Raw genomic sequence first — 18,374 nt, 5'->3', positions numbered from 1 at the left:
GTGTTATTAGCAGGTGGGGTGTGTGTGTTTGTGGGTGTGTGCAGCTGCATGTGAGATAGTGCTGGTCTGTTCACAGATGTCAGGGCTGCATGTGAAAAGTGAAGAGGCAAGTTTCACTCAGGAAATAAGAGATATGGAACCCAAAGACTTCAGCCATCCATTCTCCTCCCACAGGTTCATCTTCTGCCGTTTTTCTTCTCAAACATGACCCGATTACTACCATCTTGTGTGTGGCCTCTCCCCCAGTGTGTTAGGTTTCCATTGCTGTGACAAAATACCCAAGAAAAAAAAACTTAAAAAGAGGAAATGTTGGCCCTGCTGCTCTGAGCCTATGTTGGCACAGTACATCATGGTGGGCGCATGGGGCCGGGAGGAGGTCTGTTCACCTCATGGCAGCTGGGAAGAAAAGAGAGAGACAGAGCAGGGTGAAGTCCTAAGATAACCTCCAAGGACATGTCTCCAGTGACTTAACTTCCTTCCACTGGGCCCCACCTCCTAAAAATTCCCATCGCCTCCCAATAGTACCACAGTCTGGTGATGAAGCCTTTAATTTATGGGCCCTTGGGGGACGTTCAAGATTCAAGCCATAATATTCTTTGGTAGAACACATTTCTGTTCCAGTGGGAATGAGAGAGAGGCCAATGGTTGTGGCTAGCACATGCTGAGGGCCAAGACAGAGAGACAGCAGAGGCAGGATGCTTCCCATCTGAACTCACATACTGAAGAGGAGACGTGGACGCAGACACTGACGTAGCTAATGCTTCACTGATGACAAGAGCAGATTTGCTATCGGAGCACAAGGGAGAGAGACGGTCACTGTGGACAACTCCCATTCCTTCCTAAGACCCAGCTCAGATGGCCCCTACTCCATAAAGCCCCTTTTGATTTTCCCAAGAGCAAGATTTGGGGAGGGCATCACATGGAATGAACGAAGTGTGCCAAGGCATCATGTGTCAGGGACATGGGGAGTGATTTGATGTAGCTGGCGTGGGTACTTGGTATGTGTAACTGGTGTGTGTGTGTGTGTGTGTAAATGTGAGCTCCGGAGAGGGGTTAATGGGAGATGAGGCCTGAAGAAGGCAGGTGGCTCATGTCATACAGAACACTGATGACCATATTAAGAACCTTGAACTCAATCTTTGCGTAAAGCAATGGGAGCCACTGCTGGACTTTACACAGATCTGCAGTTTAGAAAGTCTCTTCTGGTGTCTGTGTGAAGTTCTGGGCTGAGCAGAGGTGGCGATCAGGTGCTCAGAGGGAGGCATGTTTGGAAGGTGGAGTCGCTAGAACTTGGTGTACATTTGGATGTGTGGACAGGGGAGTGGGTCACCTAGGATGTGTTCAGGTAGAAGACACAGAAACCTTGACTGCGGGTGGCTCGCACACATAGTGCTCATTTTCTCATGTACTAATACATCTGAGCACAGAAGGTTGCAGGCAGTGGTTCAACTACAGAGTCCTGCTTTTGATTGTTGTCAAAAGAGAGCTGCTGGGACTCTGGTCATCTCATCTACATCCAAGAGAGGAATAAGAGGAAGGCAGAGCCAATTCCATTAGTTTTTTTTTTTTGTTTGTTTCAGAAGAACCAACTAAATGGTCAGAATTATCTCCATAGTCTTCCTAGGCCTCATTGGCCAGGTCTGGATTGCATGGCTTTTCCTAGCTGCAAGGGAGGCAAGGAATGTGAGGAATGAGGTGTTATGATTGGTTCAGAACAATTTCAGTTCATTTCTGCTGGCCGGGCACACTGCCAAAAGCAAACCAGGGCTCTGTTAGCTGAGGAGTGGAGAGTTGCTCTAATAGTAGGGAACGGATCCTGGGAAATCTTCTGCTTTAGTCAGCTTTTTCACTGCTGCAACCAAAAGACCTGATAAGAGCAATTTGAGGAGGAAAAATTTAGAGGTCTTAGTCCATGGATGGCTGGATCTGTTGCTCAGGGGCTGAGTTAAGGCAGAACATCAAGGTAGGACAGTGTGGTGGAGGAAAGAAGCTCAGGACATGTAAGAGAGGGAGAGAGAGAGAGAGAGAGAGAGAGAGAGCGAGCGAGCGAGTGCACACGCGCTCTATTTAACAAGGTAAAAATATAAACCCCAAAGTCACGCCCCCCCCCCCAGGGACCCACCTCCTCTAGTCACACCCTACCTGCCTACAGTGACCACTGGTTAATCCCTATAGGGGACAAATGCACTGATTAGGTCAAGGCTCTCATAACCAATCATTTTACCTCGGAACCTTCTTGCATTGCCTCGCACATGAGCTTTTGGGAGATACCTCACATCGACACCTAGACTCTTACCTACCTGTCTTTGGATTATTACAGCATCCAATAGCATTGGTCTTAGTAAGTGTGAGCCTAGGGTCAAGGATGGCTACAGATTTTGGTCTTATTGTCTGGAGGTAGCATTTAGTCACTTAAAGGCTGGGGACATGGAAGGTGCTGGGGGTGGAGAGGATGACTTCATTCTTGCACATGTAACTTAAATGTCAACTTGGATCACTCTGCCTGTTAAGATCTGGATATGATTTCTTTGAACCTAATGCTCCTTGGACTTTGAATGCATTTATTAAAAGCAAACGTGACTCCAAGAGTTTTAAAAATTCCTGAGTGGCTCATGGTTGTCTCTGGTTCCGAGGGCCTGCTGAATTAGTTTAGTGATGGTAGAGGGGTCTCGCATGATATGGGAGACAGATGTAGAATTCAGCCCTTTTCCTGTTACTCTACACACAGACACATACACACACACACACACACACACAATCTTCTCAAGGCATTTGTGTGTATAGGTGTCTTCACTGAACAGTTATAAGGAAGGAGTGATTTATGTTGCCAAAACACAAATGGTCTAAAATTTAAGATTATACTCCTTCTTTTCTTCCTCTTTCCCTCCCTCCCTTCCTTCCTTCCCCTCTCTCCCTCCATGTTTTATTTTCTTCCTTTCTCCCTTTCTCTCTCCCTTCTTTCTTCTCTCTATTTCTACTATTTAGGTTCTATCCTTCCAGTATGTTCCTTGGGCCTCCCCTCTCTTCTTTCTCTCTCTCTCCCCAATACTTCCCATCTCTTGGGAAGAACACATGCTCTGTCTCCAGTTGTGCCCTGGTGGCATTCTGGTGACTTAAAAGAACTTGGGTCACACTTAGCTGTTAGCTTGCTGTTAGATGAATATTGCCCTGGCTTAGCTCCAAACTAAGCCCTGGGCCTCCACTGCACCTGGACTTGGGATGGGCAATGTGTGGGCTCACCTGCTTCAGGCTGTCACTCCCCCACCTCCAGGCTGTGTCCGCTGGTTGAGGGAGGAGAGTCTTTTGTGATTTTTTTTAGGTACATATGGGTTGTGTTTGGGGGAGACTGTGGAAGTTACATCTGCCTTCTTCCCCCTCACCAGTTAACTCCCTGGAGTGATCACACAGTGTTGAGAGATGGCCCCTCCTGCTGGGTCTGCTATCAGGGAAGTGGCAGGGAGCAAGTCTCCTCCTCACTAGGGGGTGCGGTGGGGGTGGGAAGAGCACCACAAATCTCATGGAAAATAAAAAGGTCAAACGGTATTAATTCATCTGCACGACTCACTGGGCTTAAAAAGCACAACCTGAAATGGCCTTGTGATTGAGACAAGATGCTTCATTAATCTCGGCCCTCTCATTTGGAGTAGAGAAAGTGGAGACGGATGGCTGACATCTCATCATCTCACCAGTGGAAAATAAACCTGGAGACTCTAGGCTGGTTTGCAGAGAAGTCACAGAGAGGACAGAAGGAGAGAGCAGGCCCGAGAGAGGAGGGGAGACTCGGGGGTCCTAATAGTGGTGGTGTGGGAAGGTGGTGTGTGTGAGCCCTTTGCTAGAAATGCTGTCTATTATTTTAATATCATAAATCATGTTGGAGACATTCATGGGAGGCCTCAAAGTGAGAGCATTGGTCTGATGGTCAGAAATACTAGGATTATGTCTGGTTCCTTAATTACCTGCCAGGTGATTTGAGCAGGTTGGTACCTCTTTCTGCATCTTGCTTTTGGCCTCTGTAAATGCAGGGAGGGTTTTGGGGAGGTACTTGAGGATTTCCCAGGCTTCTCTCAGTGTTAGGATTCTTGGCTCTTTATTGAGTTCTGTGGCAGATACTTCCTGACCTAGGCATATGGCCTGGGGTTTAAGGCAATGCCTCTGCCTCCATGGAGCAGCCATACCTGCTCATGAGGATAAACAGGAGACCCAAAAGCCCCACCTCTGATCATGGCTGCATTGGGGATCAAACCTTCAACACATGAGCCTTTGGGGGTCACTCTAGAGCCATTCCATACAATATCTTTGTAGGTGGGTGTGGGAGGATTGTGAGAGGCTTCCTGGAAGAAATGAGCCTTCGGGTGTAGGTCAGGCTTTGATAGGCAGAGAGGACAGAGGTAAAGAGTGTCTTTCTCCAAGTTTAATCAAATATTTATCTTGGGGCCCAAGGAGAACCATGATTTCTGGGATGTGGGTGGAATGAGGACTGGCTGGCGCAGGCAGCCGCAGTGGTTTCTGAGCAGAACTAAACCTTGTTTCTCCCTGCCTGGGAGGCCAGCCTAGGCAACCATTCCTGGATAATTGAGAGGTTTTTCCTGGTTGCTTACCGATACAGTGACTCTGGGACAGCTGTGTGACTACTCTGAACCTCCTTTTCACATCCATAGAATGATGATAATAGCACAGGTAGGCAGGTAGGTAGAGAGCTGGGATTAAATGACTTAGTACCTTGTAGTGCTTAGCCTTGTCCTGGCATGTGATGGGAGCTCAATAAACATTAGCTGCTGTCTTATTGTTGTGACTGATGACAACATGGCTGAGAACTTCCTGTTCCCAGGTACTGTGCATTGCATCCTAATAAAAATTAGCAAGTCTAATAACCCTACAAGAAAAGTATCATTATCATTCCTATTTTGTAGAAACCAGAGACAAGGAGAGGTTACGGAGGCCACACAGGTATTGAGGCGTGGAGGGGTGATATGATCCCGGGTACCTAGACTCTTATCTACCTCTCTTTGGATTATTATTATTTAATTTTCAGAAATACAGCAGCAGGTGCAATGGAACACTGGGAGAAGACGGGGTGAGTACAGGAATCACTTTGGGGTCATTTCCATTTTCAGTCAACCTCGGGAACCCAGGAGGAGATGGTTGGCCCCGGGAGGAGTGATATTAAATGCCTGCCTTAGTGGAAAGTTACTGTAGGGGTATGAGATCAGGCAGAATGGTCCAGACTGGGATTGGATATAGGGTGTCAAAAATGCAGCAGCATGTTCTGAATGATGAATTGGGAGCAGAACAGAGGCCAGCTTCTGTCTGTGAGGATACGTCTGTCCAGCTTTTGGGAGGTGGTGAGCAAAAGTGACTCTTGGTTACTTCTCATTACAAGGTTCTGGCTTCAGACCTCTAGATTGGGCAGCCCTGGGAGAGCTCCTAGCTCCATGTTTCCTTGGACTCTTCAGTGGAACATGAGTCCTAGGAGCGGTTTTCCTTCAAAGAGTTTCAGGATCATACAAATGCCATAAACTGCAACCCTGCCTACAGCTGAAGCTGTGAGGGGCCCTCTGGTGCCTTCTGGGCCTTACAATGCTTGTGTGCTGGGATAGATTTTCAGCTGCCTCTGTCTGAGTGTTTTCTGCAAATGCTTGGTGGTGCTGGAAGCTTAACAACACTCCTTCCCACCCCTACAAGGGCAGCCTCCACCAATGACTGGCAGGTGCAGGTGTATATAACTTTCTTCCTCCAAGGCTGGAATAAATCTATGGCTTATATTCCCACCATTGCCCACTGTGGGAGTAAGCTCGAGTTGCCCACAGAGACAACTTTCTTGATAACCATTTTCTTTTTTTATGGGACTAAGGATGGAACCCAAGGGGACTTTGCCACTGAGCTACATCCCTGGCCCTTTTTATTTTTTGAGACAGGGTCTTGCTAAGTTGCGGAGGCTGGTTTTTAATGTGCATTATCTTGCCTCAGTATCCTGAGTTGCTGGGATAGAGATGTGTGCCACTCCTGGCTGATAATTCTTTTTTTTTTTTTGTACCAGGGATTGAACCCAGGGATGCTTAACCACTGAGCTACATTCCCAGCCTTTTTATTTTTAAATATTTTTTATTTAGAGACAGGTCTCATTAAGTTGCTTAGGTCCTTGCTAAATTGCTGAGACTGGCTTTGAATTTGAGATCCTTCTGCTTCAGCCTCTGGAACTCCTGGGATTACAGGCAGGTACCTCCATGCCTGGTTGATATATATATATATTTTTTTATGGCTACTTTCTCTTCTTGGTTTCTATCCTCCTTTTCCCCACCAAAATTTTCTGGGATCACCTTCCAGATAAGCTACTTGTACTCAAATCTTTGGATCATAGCTTTGTTTTGGGGGGCAACCAAGCCAAGATAGCAGCTCTTAGAGATTCCTTCAATACATTAAAGTGTTGAAGACGTGTTACTGAGGAAGTCTTGGTCAATTAAGGCTGTTGTAACAGAATAACACAGATTTGATGGCTTAAATGACAGACCTTATTTCTTGGAGTTCTGGAGGTTAGAAGTCTGAGATCGGGATGCCAGCATGGTCAGGGGTGGTTCTGATGAGGGTCCCCTCTTCCTGGTTCTAAGATGGCCATTATTACTGTGCCCATACCTGGCAGTGATAGAGAGAGGGTGGAAGCAATTTCTCTCCAGCCTCCTCTTAAAGAGGGCATCCAGCTGGGGGCAGTGGCGCACCCCTGTAATCCCAGTGGCTTGGGAGTCTGAGGCAGGAGGATCTCAAGTTTGAAGCCAGCCTTAGTAACTTAGCAAGGCCCTGAGCAACTTGGTGAGACCCTGTCTCAAAATAAAAATAAAAAGGGGCTGGGGATATGGCTCAGTGGTTAATCATCCTGGGTTCAATATCTGGTACCCCCCCCCCCCCACACACACACAAAAAGAAAATAAAAAACCGGGCATCCATCCTACCTTGAAGGCTCCACCTTCATGACCTAAGCACCTACCAGAGGCCCCATCTCCAAACACCATTATCTTAGGCAACAAGGTTTCATTCATCGTATGTATGTTTTGGGGGACACAGATAGTCAATTGCAGCATGAGGACAGGGCTTCTCAATCTTGCTCAGGCCCCACTGTGGGACTCAGAATTCAATCTTACCTTGCTGCCGACAATGGCGTTATCTGAGGACCAACAAGGGAAGCAAGTAGCTGAGCCCATTGTGGGTCGAGAGGGGTCCTCACATGCCCTCCGGACACAGGTGCACTCTCAACCACCCAGCTCTTTGTCCTCCTCATTTGGGATCTGCAGAAAATGATATTAACTCGGGAAGAGCTAATATAAGATGTGTGAAAATCCCAAGGAAGTTGAAGAGGATCTCACAAATACATGGGATGGCTTATTCTGATGGCGGACGGTGGCATGAAACATCAGGACCTTATGCTCACTCTCTTGGGTCTGAGCCCTCAACTGCAGGGGGAGAGGGGCCTGAATGTTTTCAACCCTCCAAGTTGACTCCTCCTCCTCTTCCCCTCCAGCCAACCCACCCCTGGTCTGAAATATCAGCCCCGAGGAAAGTTAGAGACGGCTGGACGAGGGCCTGCATTCATCTTGGAATGCATTATCGTATTGCCATAGTCACCGGAGACAGCCAGGGAGATAACCAGATGTTCCAGCATCCCCTCCCCACTCTCGCTCGCTCACTCCATCTTCTTTGTAAATGGAATTTAAAGGCCTGTTTCTTAGCAACAGCGGCAGACAGTGGTTACAAAGTCCTCCTTGGCCATTTAGGTGCCCAGCATTTAAGTAAGCAGATGGACCGCTCGGTAGCAGAAATCCAGAAATCCAGGGCTACAGTTTTAGCAGAGAGGGTCCCCAAAGGACTCTGTGGGAGGCAAGGGGGCAGCTAGAGCCATCCTTGGCTCCCAGGCACACATGGCCCGTGAGGCTGGCGGGGTTTCGCTGGGCTGCAGGGCTGAGTGCGGCTGTCCCAGCCCCGTCCTGGATTGTGTGGCAGCATGAAGGGAGCCCTTGATGGACTCTAAGGAAGCTTAGGTCTGGCCCTGGTCAAGGTGTTGAACTTTTCTAAGCTTCAGCTTGGAGATTGTTAGCTATACCTACCTTGCCCTGGTGAGGGACAGAAGAGATGAGGGAGGACGGAAGTTTTTCAAGAGGCCCTGGGAATGGTGACAATGACAAGAGTTAGGAATCTTTCTCTGGCCTGTAATGCTCCCCTGCCACCCCGAGAAAGCAAAACTGGACCCTGGGAGGGGTAGGACAGCCCTCCCCGTGTTAGGCCTGGAGGATGTCTCCAGCTAGGCGGACAAAGTTACAGGGTGGAGCGTGTCTTCGTGGGAAGGGGAAGAGAAAGCCTTTCTGTAAAGATGGGGGTCACACCGGTGTTCATGCTTGGGAATCACAGAAAGGCAGAATATTGGGCGTGAAGGGCCCGTGAGACCTTTTATCCAACTATGCTTGAATCCTTGGCTGCTGAGTTTGAAAACTGTTGGCTCCTAGGTTGGATAGGGCCCTCACAGTACTTTTTAATTGGTTGAATTAGTTGCTGAGAGTTGCAAATTAGAGGACTTCACATGAAAGTCATGGTTTCCAGCTCCTTTGAGTAATCTGAAGGAGCCATTTGCACATCATTTAAGTCTAATTTTTCTATTTTTTTTCCTTCTGTTGCCCAGGCGTTTGGTGTCGTATCTAAGAACTCACTGCCTAAGTGAAGCTCATGAAGACTTACCCCATGTTTTCTCATTGGAGTTTATGGTTTTAGCCCTTCTATTTCAGTTGTTGATCTGAGTTAATTCTTATATATTAATTGGGGGAGGGGTCCAATTTCATCCTTGACAAGTGTTTATCCAGTTGTTCCAGTATTTGTGGAAGAGACTATTCTTTCCCCATTTAATGGTCTTGGCATTTATATTGAAAAATCAATTGGCCGTGGATATATGACTTTACTTTTTGGACTCTCAGGTCTCTTCCATTGGTCTCTGTTTATGTTTATGATGTCACAATGCTGTTTTGATCGCTGTAGCTTTGTAGTAAGTTTTTAAATTGGGAAGCGTGAGTCCTACAACTTTGTTCTTTTTACCATTGTCTCGACTGCTCGGTACCCTATTGCTGTGATTTGAATATGATTTGTGCCCTCTGAAACTCGTTGATATTTGATTGCTATTGTGTTGGTATTGGGAGGGGGGTCTTTAAGAGGTGATTAGGTCATTAAGAGGGATTAATGCCTTGCTCCCAGGATTGGGTTAATTACTTTGAGAGCAGGCTATCATGGTATTAGTCTATCCCTTGTTTCCTTTTGTGGGCTCGTCTGCTCTTTTGCTATGTTATTATGATGCAGTATGGCTCTCTCTCCAGAAGCTGAATGCTCTTGAACTTCCTAGCCTCCAGAATTGTGAGCTGAATAAGCTTATTTATAAATTACCTAGTCTCAGGTAATTTATAGCAACAGAAAATGAGCTAAGACACCCTTGCATTTCCATATGAATCTGTGGGTTGGCTTATCTAAGGCTTTTGGGATTACGATAGGTTTGCAATTGAGTCTTCATCTCTCTTTATTCTAAATATTAAGCAATACTCTGATTGACTCCTGGGTGCATCATGTTCTTATTAACCACTCTTACATATCAGAGATCAGAAAACATTTTCTGCAAAGGGCCAGAAAGCAAATAAATCTGGTTTTGGACCATGTGATCTTAGTAGTCATATAGGAGTCTGACCCCTCCCCCACACTGTTGCAGCACCTCCCAAGAGCTACCCCAGCATTACCGTCACCTCCTGTAGTGTCAGATCCTGTGACAGGAGGAGTTTCCCTGCATCAGCACGCTTTTCCTTATCCAGCTTTCTATTCTGCTTTCCCCTGGATCCAGCACCTTCACCATCGCCTTCCATATTTGCCCTCCTGGTATATGCTGGTTCGTGTTAGCCCGCTTTTACCCCTTCTGTATAACCCCTCTCTTCTGTTAGCAGGTTGGATACTTGCCCTGTGAAACCATGCTTCACTCTGGGCCTACTCCAGCTCTGTGCCAGGGAGGGAGGTGGGGCACATCCTAAAAAGGGCCAGCACTGTGCACTAAGGTACCTGCCTCACTGAGACCTCTACGGAGACAAGCTCAAAGCCAAGGTGGTGGGGGGAGGAACTCTATCATCCACAAAAGGGAGAAACATTTTTACCTGTCCCAGGGGATTGGGATTCAAGGAGTTCCGTCATATCTGTTTATATATTTCTATTCCAAAATTCAGGGTTTCATTTCCTCCTTTCAGGACCTCGACCTGCCATATGAAAATTGCCAGGGCTGAGAAGGCAACTTTCTCTAAAGTTCTACTACTTGTATGATCATGTCCTGTGGCTGTTCAACTGAAGGAGTTGAGGGTCTCTTCCAATGCCATTGAAGGTGCTCTTTTCCTCTCACGGTTGCTTTATACTGATGATTGTTCCAAGCTGGTCATTTTCTCTCTTCAAAGCTTCCATTGTTCAGTAACAGCTACCCAGTTTGATAGTCCTTGTTCTTGCTCATTTCCCCCATATCTCTCATATACTGCCCAAACCTGTGCATCTTTGTTGACCTGTCGCCCATCCTGCCACCACAGGAGAAAGTCTTAGCAACTGCACGGCTCGGGGATGCTCTGGAGATGCAGTCTCTACCTCCCTCCAGGCTCCTGAGTGACCCTCCTCAGAATCTCACTTTTCCATCTGCTTCTGAGGACCACCCAGGTACCAAGAGTCTTAGGTTTGGGTCTGCTGCATCTAAGAAACAGTTCAGGGATCTATCGAAGGAGAGCTCTTCGAAGAAAACTGGCAGGGAAGGAAGTAAATTAGGATAGCAGAGAGGATGGGGCTGAGCAAGTTAGAGTCTAGGAGTGGCCTAATCCCTGGTGGTGTGCTCGAGAGCATGAATCACACTGCAAAATCTTCTCCTGAAGCTAAGGGCTGGACTTTTGTGCCCTTCTATCAGGTAGGCAGCAGCTGTGCATGTCCTGGGAGGAAAGTGTGACCTCCCTGGAAAAGTGATCCTTGTCAGTCAAGAGCAATTCTCTGGAGCAAGGGCAGCTGTGAATTGTTATCAGCCAGTGGGTACCACAGCTGGAGGGTGGGTGGACATGGTGAGCAGGAAGCCTTGGTCTCAGGGATGGCACAGAGGATGGCACATTCTCGAACAGCGAACAGCAAAGTTTCAGGAAGGCTGGGGTGCACAGAATTAGCATTCTGGTGGTGCTTGGCCTTGGACCAGCTGGTTAGCAGGAGAGGTGGTGGAAATGGTCAGGGTTTGCATATATATATGCTTTATTGAAGTCTAATTGACGTACAGGAAGCTACACATGAAGAGCATGATTCAATAAGTTTCAACCTACATATATATTTATGACATCACCACAATAATCAAGACAATGAATATTTTCATTATCTCCAAAGGTTTCCTTGTGCCCCTTTGTAACCCTCCTAACTGCTCATTCTCACTCTACCTTGTCTCCTCCATGCCCCTCTTGGTCCCAGGCAGCCACTCATCTCTTTTCTGTTACTTTTGGCTAATTCACGCTTTCTTGAATTCTGTGTGGATGATCCTGGCAGTACGCCCTTGCCCGCTTCCTTCACTCAGTATCATTCCCTTGGGAGTCATTCACGTGGTTGCCTATGGCAATGGTTCATTCCTCTGAGCAGCAGTCCATCGCACGGACACGCTACAGTTTGTGTACCCTGTCATGTGCTCACGGACATTTGGGTTGTTTCCAGCTTTGGGTGATTACAAGTAAAGCTGCTAAGAACAAGATGTTCTTTTCTTTTAGGTAAACGGTTGGCTGTGGACTGGCTGGATGCCAGGGCAGGTGCACGATGAACTTGATGAGCAACCGTCACATCCTTTTCCAGAGTGATTGTAGCACTTCACCACCCCACTAGTGTGTATCAGAGTTTCAATTCCCCATATCCTCACCAGCACTGGGGGTGGTCCATCTTCTGAACGTCAACCATTCTAGTAGGTGTTGTGGATTCATTCTGCAGGTAGCACTGGCAAGACTTGCAATGGATTGGATCTGGCACGCGAGATGAAGAGAGGAAATTTTATTCAACCAATACTGAGAGCTTTTCCTATCCTGGCACCCACCCCTAGGGCCGGAGGGGATGGTACAGAGTAGAGCAGAGATGATCCCTTCCCTCAGGGAGCTTACAGTCCACACCTCTTTCATGCTGGACTGAGAAGGCTGGGGTGGCCCCTGAGACTCTGGTGGGATTGGGATGAAGCGGTAAAAGAGTGGCCACTGATGGAGGCAGTGAAGAGCATGGGATGCGTGGGCAGAGGATGGGGTTAGGTTCTGTGAGGTAAGAACTAATGGATCCAGTCCAGAGGAATACAGTGACACCCTGGATCCACTATTTACTATTTGTTTGACCCTATATGGGTAAGCATATTGGTTACCATATTGAGCAGCCTCAATGTTCTCATCTACAAAGTGGGAATAATGGATGCTTTAGGTGAATGGAGATGTCTTACCAGCACTTAGCCAAATCCAGGTGCTCTGTAACTGGTTGAAGTCAGTGACCTTGAATCTGCCAATTTAGACAGGACAGAGAGATCCAAGTGTCCTCAGAAGTCAGCTCATGGTCAGTCCTCATTTCCACTCTCTCCTGCCCACCCCCAGGTGCAGACTCTCAGCCCAGGGGCCCCAGGAGGAAGACGAGGGAAAGGCCTGTCGGCAGCTCTATTTTTAGAACCTCTCCTGGAAGATGGCTCAGGCTCCCCGACTCCACGGGGAACCGAAGTCAGTCTATATTTAGGAGGCACAGCTGCGTCCTTCTATCCTTCATGTGTCTCTGGATTCTGGTCCTCGTGGTGTGTGGAGGGAGCCATCACTTTTGCCGACACTGTGTTTTTATCTGCGGGTCCCCCGGGAGCAGTGGTCCTCCTTACCTTGCAGCTGCGTCTCACACCCCCCACTGCAAGGATGCAGGAGGGGTACAGCCTGCCTGCTTTGTAGCAATAGTGGCTTCTGTCACATCATGATGCTCGCAGCAGGGAGTGTGGGTCCCTTTGGTGCCCCACGTGTCGTCATAGCAACCATGGTGAGCCACATTTGTTCAGTGTCTTGTTCATCCAGTGCGTTTCCAGCCATCGCCTATGACGAACTCCAGATGGGTCTGGGGTGTGGCAGTGTTGTCACATCCCCATGTTCTGGATGAGAAAACTGAAGCGCCGAGAAGCACAGGGTGCTTGTAAAAGGCACCACGTGAGTGCCAGGTTAAGCTGTCACCATCCTGCCTGTTGTGCCATCTCATGACCCCTGGTCTAACAACCTGCTGTCTTCCTGCAGCAATTCCACTTCTCTTCTGAGGTCCTGCAGTTGACTCAGATGCCACCATCTTTGGGAAGCCCGTCTGGTTCCTCCAGATGAACACGAACTGGGTCATTGTACAATGCAATGCAGAATGTGACAGGGTGGGGTGTGGCTTAGCATATTTCTAGTGGTCACACAGAACCTCCTCTGCCGTATCACCTGCTTCTCTGGGGGGGTTTGTGACCCAGTGCCTTCAGCTCCCCCCCACATCCTCTGGTGTGGACTGCACAGGCACATAGTAGGCACTGAAGAAGTCCTGACTGAATTCAATTCCAACCAAATTCTGTACCTGGACGGTTTCCAGAGCTCGCAGTGTTTGACATAGGACACTCTTGAGCTCACAGCCCGGCTCTGCCATCTGCTAGCTGGACGGCCTACGCCATTCTCATAATCAACTAGAGGCCTCAGCTTCCTCATCTGTAAAAGTGGGAATAATCACAGAATGGTAAAAAATTAGCAGAGGACATTCTTATTCTTGCCTCAGCAATCTTGCCTGGCTCTCTTGGCAGGACCACAGATGGGTCGATGTGGACACCAGCTAATATCGCAAAGAATGAGCGAGTGGAGATTCTTCACACACCCACCATGTGACATTCTGTCATTCATTCCCTGCTTCTTCATCCATCAGAGTTGGTGTGTGACCCACCTGGCAGCATCTGAGGAGGGTGGAAGTATCCCATGTCTTCCCTTCATGGTCAAGGCTGTTCTTCGGCTATTGAAGGGGAACTGCTTTACTTTCTTGAGGGAGAAGTTGGTTCTCTCTCCTCTTTGCCAGCAGAACCAAAAGAAGAGGAGAGGATGGGGGCTGGGCAGCAGGAGGGTGTTGGTGGCCCGCAGAGGATCTGCTCCAGGAGGCTGCCATCTGGGGTGGGGCATTCAGTGTGCGCTGGGAGGCACAGACCCTCCTAGGTGGCAGGCAGAGCAGGGACCTGAGGCAGGGGTCTGGTCAGGGTGACCCTTTATAGCTAGGTGACTTGGTGAGCCTAGTAGTAATAAAGGCCCAGGTTCCCACGCAGCTGGAGACCCGTCCTTTCATCCCATGGCAACGCAGGTCGGCTCTGGAGCCTGGGAATGACTGCACTGACTGACTTAGTTCTTTTAGTTTTTCTTCTTCTTCTTCTTCTTTTTTTTTTTTTTTTGGTATGGGGATTGAACCTAGGGGCACTTGGCCACTGAGCCACATCCCCAGCCCTCTTTTGTATTTTATTTAGAGACAGGGTCTCTCTGAGTTGCTTAGTGCCTCACCATTGCTGAGGCTGGCTTTGAACTCAGGATCCTCCTGTCTCAGCCTCCTGAGCCTCTGGGATTACAGGCGTGTGCTACCACACCTGGGGTTGTTGACTTAGTTCTAAGGTGGCACCAACTCACTTTTTTTTTTGTTGTTGTTGCAGGGAAAGGCTTCATGTGCCTTATGGGAAGGGCTAGCCACACTGGCCCTGTGGTTGTGGTGCTGCCACTGGGTTGGCTTTCTTCTGGAGACAATCTTATGGAAGAGAGTCTGGCTTTACTCTGGTTAATGGGGGAGTGACTTATTTGATTCCGTAGAAGGTGGAGTGGGAATGCTTACTCCCTGGTTGGTTTTGTGTCCTGGGGTGTGGCAGACAGTGGCAACCTAGGCTGTTCTCAGAACCAGCTTGAGGCCCCATCTGTCCCCCCAGAACCTGGCCTCAGTGTGTCCTGGGTGGAAGTGATGTGACCATTTCTAGGATGTAGCATGGGAGAGCTGGTGAGCAACCCAATAGCTTTTCTTTCCCTGTGGCAGTCATGGAATAGGCTGGGAGTTTTAGGTGGGGTCATCTCTGTCTGCCAAGGTTCCTGAGTGACTGTGTGGAGCAGACTTCTCCTAAAGCTCAAGATGGCTCTGTGGCCAAGAAATAAGCTTTTGTAAATTAGACCACAGACTTTTTTCCCTTATAGCAAAGTGAACACTAATGCCTGAGAAAGTTGGTGGTAATGATGTGGGAAGGTACTGATGTTTCATAAACTCAGGCCAATCTTCTTGTTCAAGTTCCATTCATGTTTTGTTCTAGGGATACATTTCCACACTAGACCTCAGTTTCGTTACCAACCTTCTTGCCTCAACATTTGGGGTAACAGAGGCACAGAGTGTTTAAGTAATATGCTTAAGGTCACCTGGCTGGTTTAGAGGCATAGCTAGATAGCTATTCTTTATAACCTTTTTGTGTTAGTCAGCTTTCCATTACTGTGACAAATTACCTGAGACACACAACTTAAATGGGTGAAAGATTTATTTTGGCTCATGGTTTCAGAGGTTTCAGTCCATGGTGGCTTGACCCTATGACTCTGGGCCTGTGGTGAGAGGGTGTGGCGGAGAAAAGCTGCTGGCCTCATGGTGGCCAGGAAGCTGACAGAGAGCCAGGGGTGGGAGCATGTGGAAGAGACTAGGGACAAGATTAAGTCTTCAAGGGTACTTGCCCAATTAGGCTTAACCCCTTAGGTTTCAACACCTCCCAATAGCACTACCAGCTGGGGAACAAGTCTTCAACACATGAACCTTTGGGGGACAATCTACATCAAAACTGTGAACGCTTTGTTTCAACAAGTGTGCAAATGGATTTTTTTTTTTGGTAAGGAGAATTCCGTTTGCCCACTGGCTTTACTCAACCCCACAGTGATGCGTCATCAATTCTGATTATCCTAGTGTGAAGTTCAAGGCACACAGTCAATGGAGGCTTCTCTGCCCTTGAAGCCAAGAAGCAGGTGATGTCAATAAGCAAACACTTAGATGTGGTGGGAGAGCCTGCTCCACAAGGGGCTGGGAGTGAATCCTTAGGTGAAACAAGAGCTTTTTTAAGGGAAATCAATCACTTCCTCTCTGCTACATTCTACAAACTAGAATTTTTATGTGTTGGAGATTAAAAAAAATAGTGATGCCAGGTGCGTTTGTTCTTCAGTGTGTATGTGTGTTTGGTGCGCCTTCGGCTATGTGCATACCACTGTCTGGGTTTACAGAGGGCTCTTTCTTGATCAACACAGACTTTCAGTTAATTGAGCTCTTTAATCTTTTTACGAGGATGACTAAGGAAAAGCAGGAATTTATTTTGTGAAACGAAAATTTTTTAGTCTTCTGGAGGTCTTGAATTTTCATTGATCCCAGGCATCTAAATCCTTAGGTCGTTGCTGGGTGCGATGGCGCACGTGTGCAATTCTAGCCACTCAGGAGGCTGAGGCAGGAGGATCATGAATTCAAATCCAGCCTCAGCAACTCAGGCTCTAAGCAACTCAGTGAGACCCTGTCTCATAAAATATATATAAAAAGGGCTGGGGATGTGGCTCACTGATTAAGTGCCCCTGAGTTCAATCCCTGGTACCACGAAAACAAAAACAAAGAACCTTAGGTTGCATCAACTCATTTATTTAATACTTAGCTGCCATATTGTCGACCTACTATATCCCAGGCACTGGGGGCTGCAAGAACAAGGCACTGATAGTGACCTTGAGGAGGCTGGAGCTTCCTAGGGGAGAGAAGACAAAAGCCGCACTCTGTGGTAAACATTTTGCATGAATGTCCCCCAGAAGGCTGGCAGGAGGTTTCCTCACTTGAGGCTGGGAGTGCAGATCACCTTGGAGAGGAGGCAGCAGTTGCGGTGACGCAGAACAGGAAGGACAGGAAGGACGTGAAGATTCTGACAGTCTTTGGGGGAAGCTATTCCCAACACAGACAGTGGCTGGCACCCAGGTATGAGGGTAGGGGTGAAGCGAACCTGGTGCTCTTCAACGGGGAGGTTGAAATACAAAGGCAACTGCAGATTAACCTCTAATTACCCAGAAAAAACCAGTAACCGGAACCATTTATGGAAGGCGTTCCCTTAATTAAGATTTTCCTGTGTGTGAGGCTACACAGTCACAGATGCACCCACACACCTCCCAGCCCCAGACGCTCCTGAGGACCCCCTTCTGTGCCCAGTGGGTGTGGATCTTCGCACCCCTCCGTGGCAGGGAGGGGTGCCTCCTGCAGCCTGGAAGACGCATTCTCGGCACGCCATGCTGCGGCCCCACGGAGGCCCTGTTCCAAGAGGATTGGAAATGTAATCACAACAGTTTTTATTAGCAAAAGAACAGCAGGATCCCTTCTGCTGTCCATATGGACAAATCCCGTTGGGTATTCATGAAGCAGTTTGCTCACGGAACAGCCGTGCTCAAAACTCCTCGTCCAGTTACCTTCGAACTTGGTCTTTTTGCTGCTGCTGCTGCTGCTGCTGCTGGTGCAAGGGAAGCATCTCCCACGCTCAGTTCTCCTGGGGAGGGAAGGGTCTGCCTCCCTCCATTTCTGTTCCTTTACCCTGGAGGCTGGGAAGACCCAGGAGTTTGGGGGCTGGTCACTCGTTATGGATGTCATGGTAATCAACTCAGTCTCACCTGTCCTAGGTCAAATTGTCTAGTTAATTGGAACAACAATGGTGTTTGGGACAGTCCCCCAGGCCCATTGGGGTTTGGGTAAAGGGGTAATTGTACAAGGGCATTTGGGGAGAGGGTAAGGAGTTTGCTGATCCAAGCATTATTTCCTGGTGTGTCTGCATGCTGCCCAGGTAGAGGACAATAAGCCTAGTGACCATACAGCCTGGGTGCTTAGAGACACAAACATTCCCTCCCGTTGTCCCTAGTGGTATCTAATGGGACATATCAAATTATATGCCCTGCTTATGGGAAAGAAAATGTGTGTGTGTGTGTGTGTGTGTGTGTGTGTGTGTGTATGCAATATAAGAATGTATAAATCTGAAATAAGATCACTCTTAAAGAAAAAAGAAACCTGTGCCTTCTGAAGGTTGTAGGCACCAGACCTTGGAATTCACTGGCTGGTAGAGAACAGAGAAGGAGGATCCGGCAGTTTGAAATTGGCTCATGTCTCTGAGTTTGTGGAATCAGTACTAGGAAGAGTGTCCAACAAGGCAAACACAATCTTATCAGGTGTGCCTGTGGACTGAGTAGGTGGCCCTGGCTCTCCAGGTATAAGAGCTGAGTGGACACCTGTGGTCTGGCCTGATGAGCTGACCATCTCTGGCAGCGAGGTCTGCCTCTCTCACGGGCTCCTTCCTC

At 48.1% G+C, this 18,374-nt stretch overlaps 1 protein-coding gene across 1 annotated transcript in view; it reads left to right on the top strand.

The window, feature by feature from the left end:
* The window catches only part of Rps24 (ribosomal protein S24), a 356,908-nt gene that overhangs the window by 83,655 nt on the left and 254,879 nt on the right, over window positions 1-18,374 (top strand). The gene's annotated exons all lie outside the window — the stretch shown is intronic.

This window comes from Marmota flaviventris, chromosome 4, assembly GCF_047511675.1.
Source record: "Marmota flaviventris isolate mMarFla1 chromosome 4, mMarFla1.hap1, whole genome shotgun sequence".
NCBI classification, from domain to species: domain Eukaryota; kingdom Metazoa; phylum Chordata; class Mammalia; order Rodentia; family Sciuridae; genus Marmota; species Marmota flaviventris.
This window is presented reverse-complemented; position numbering and strand designations above follow the sequence as displayed.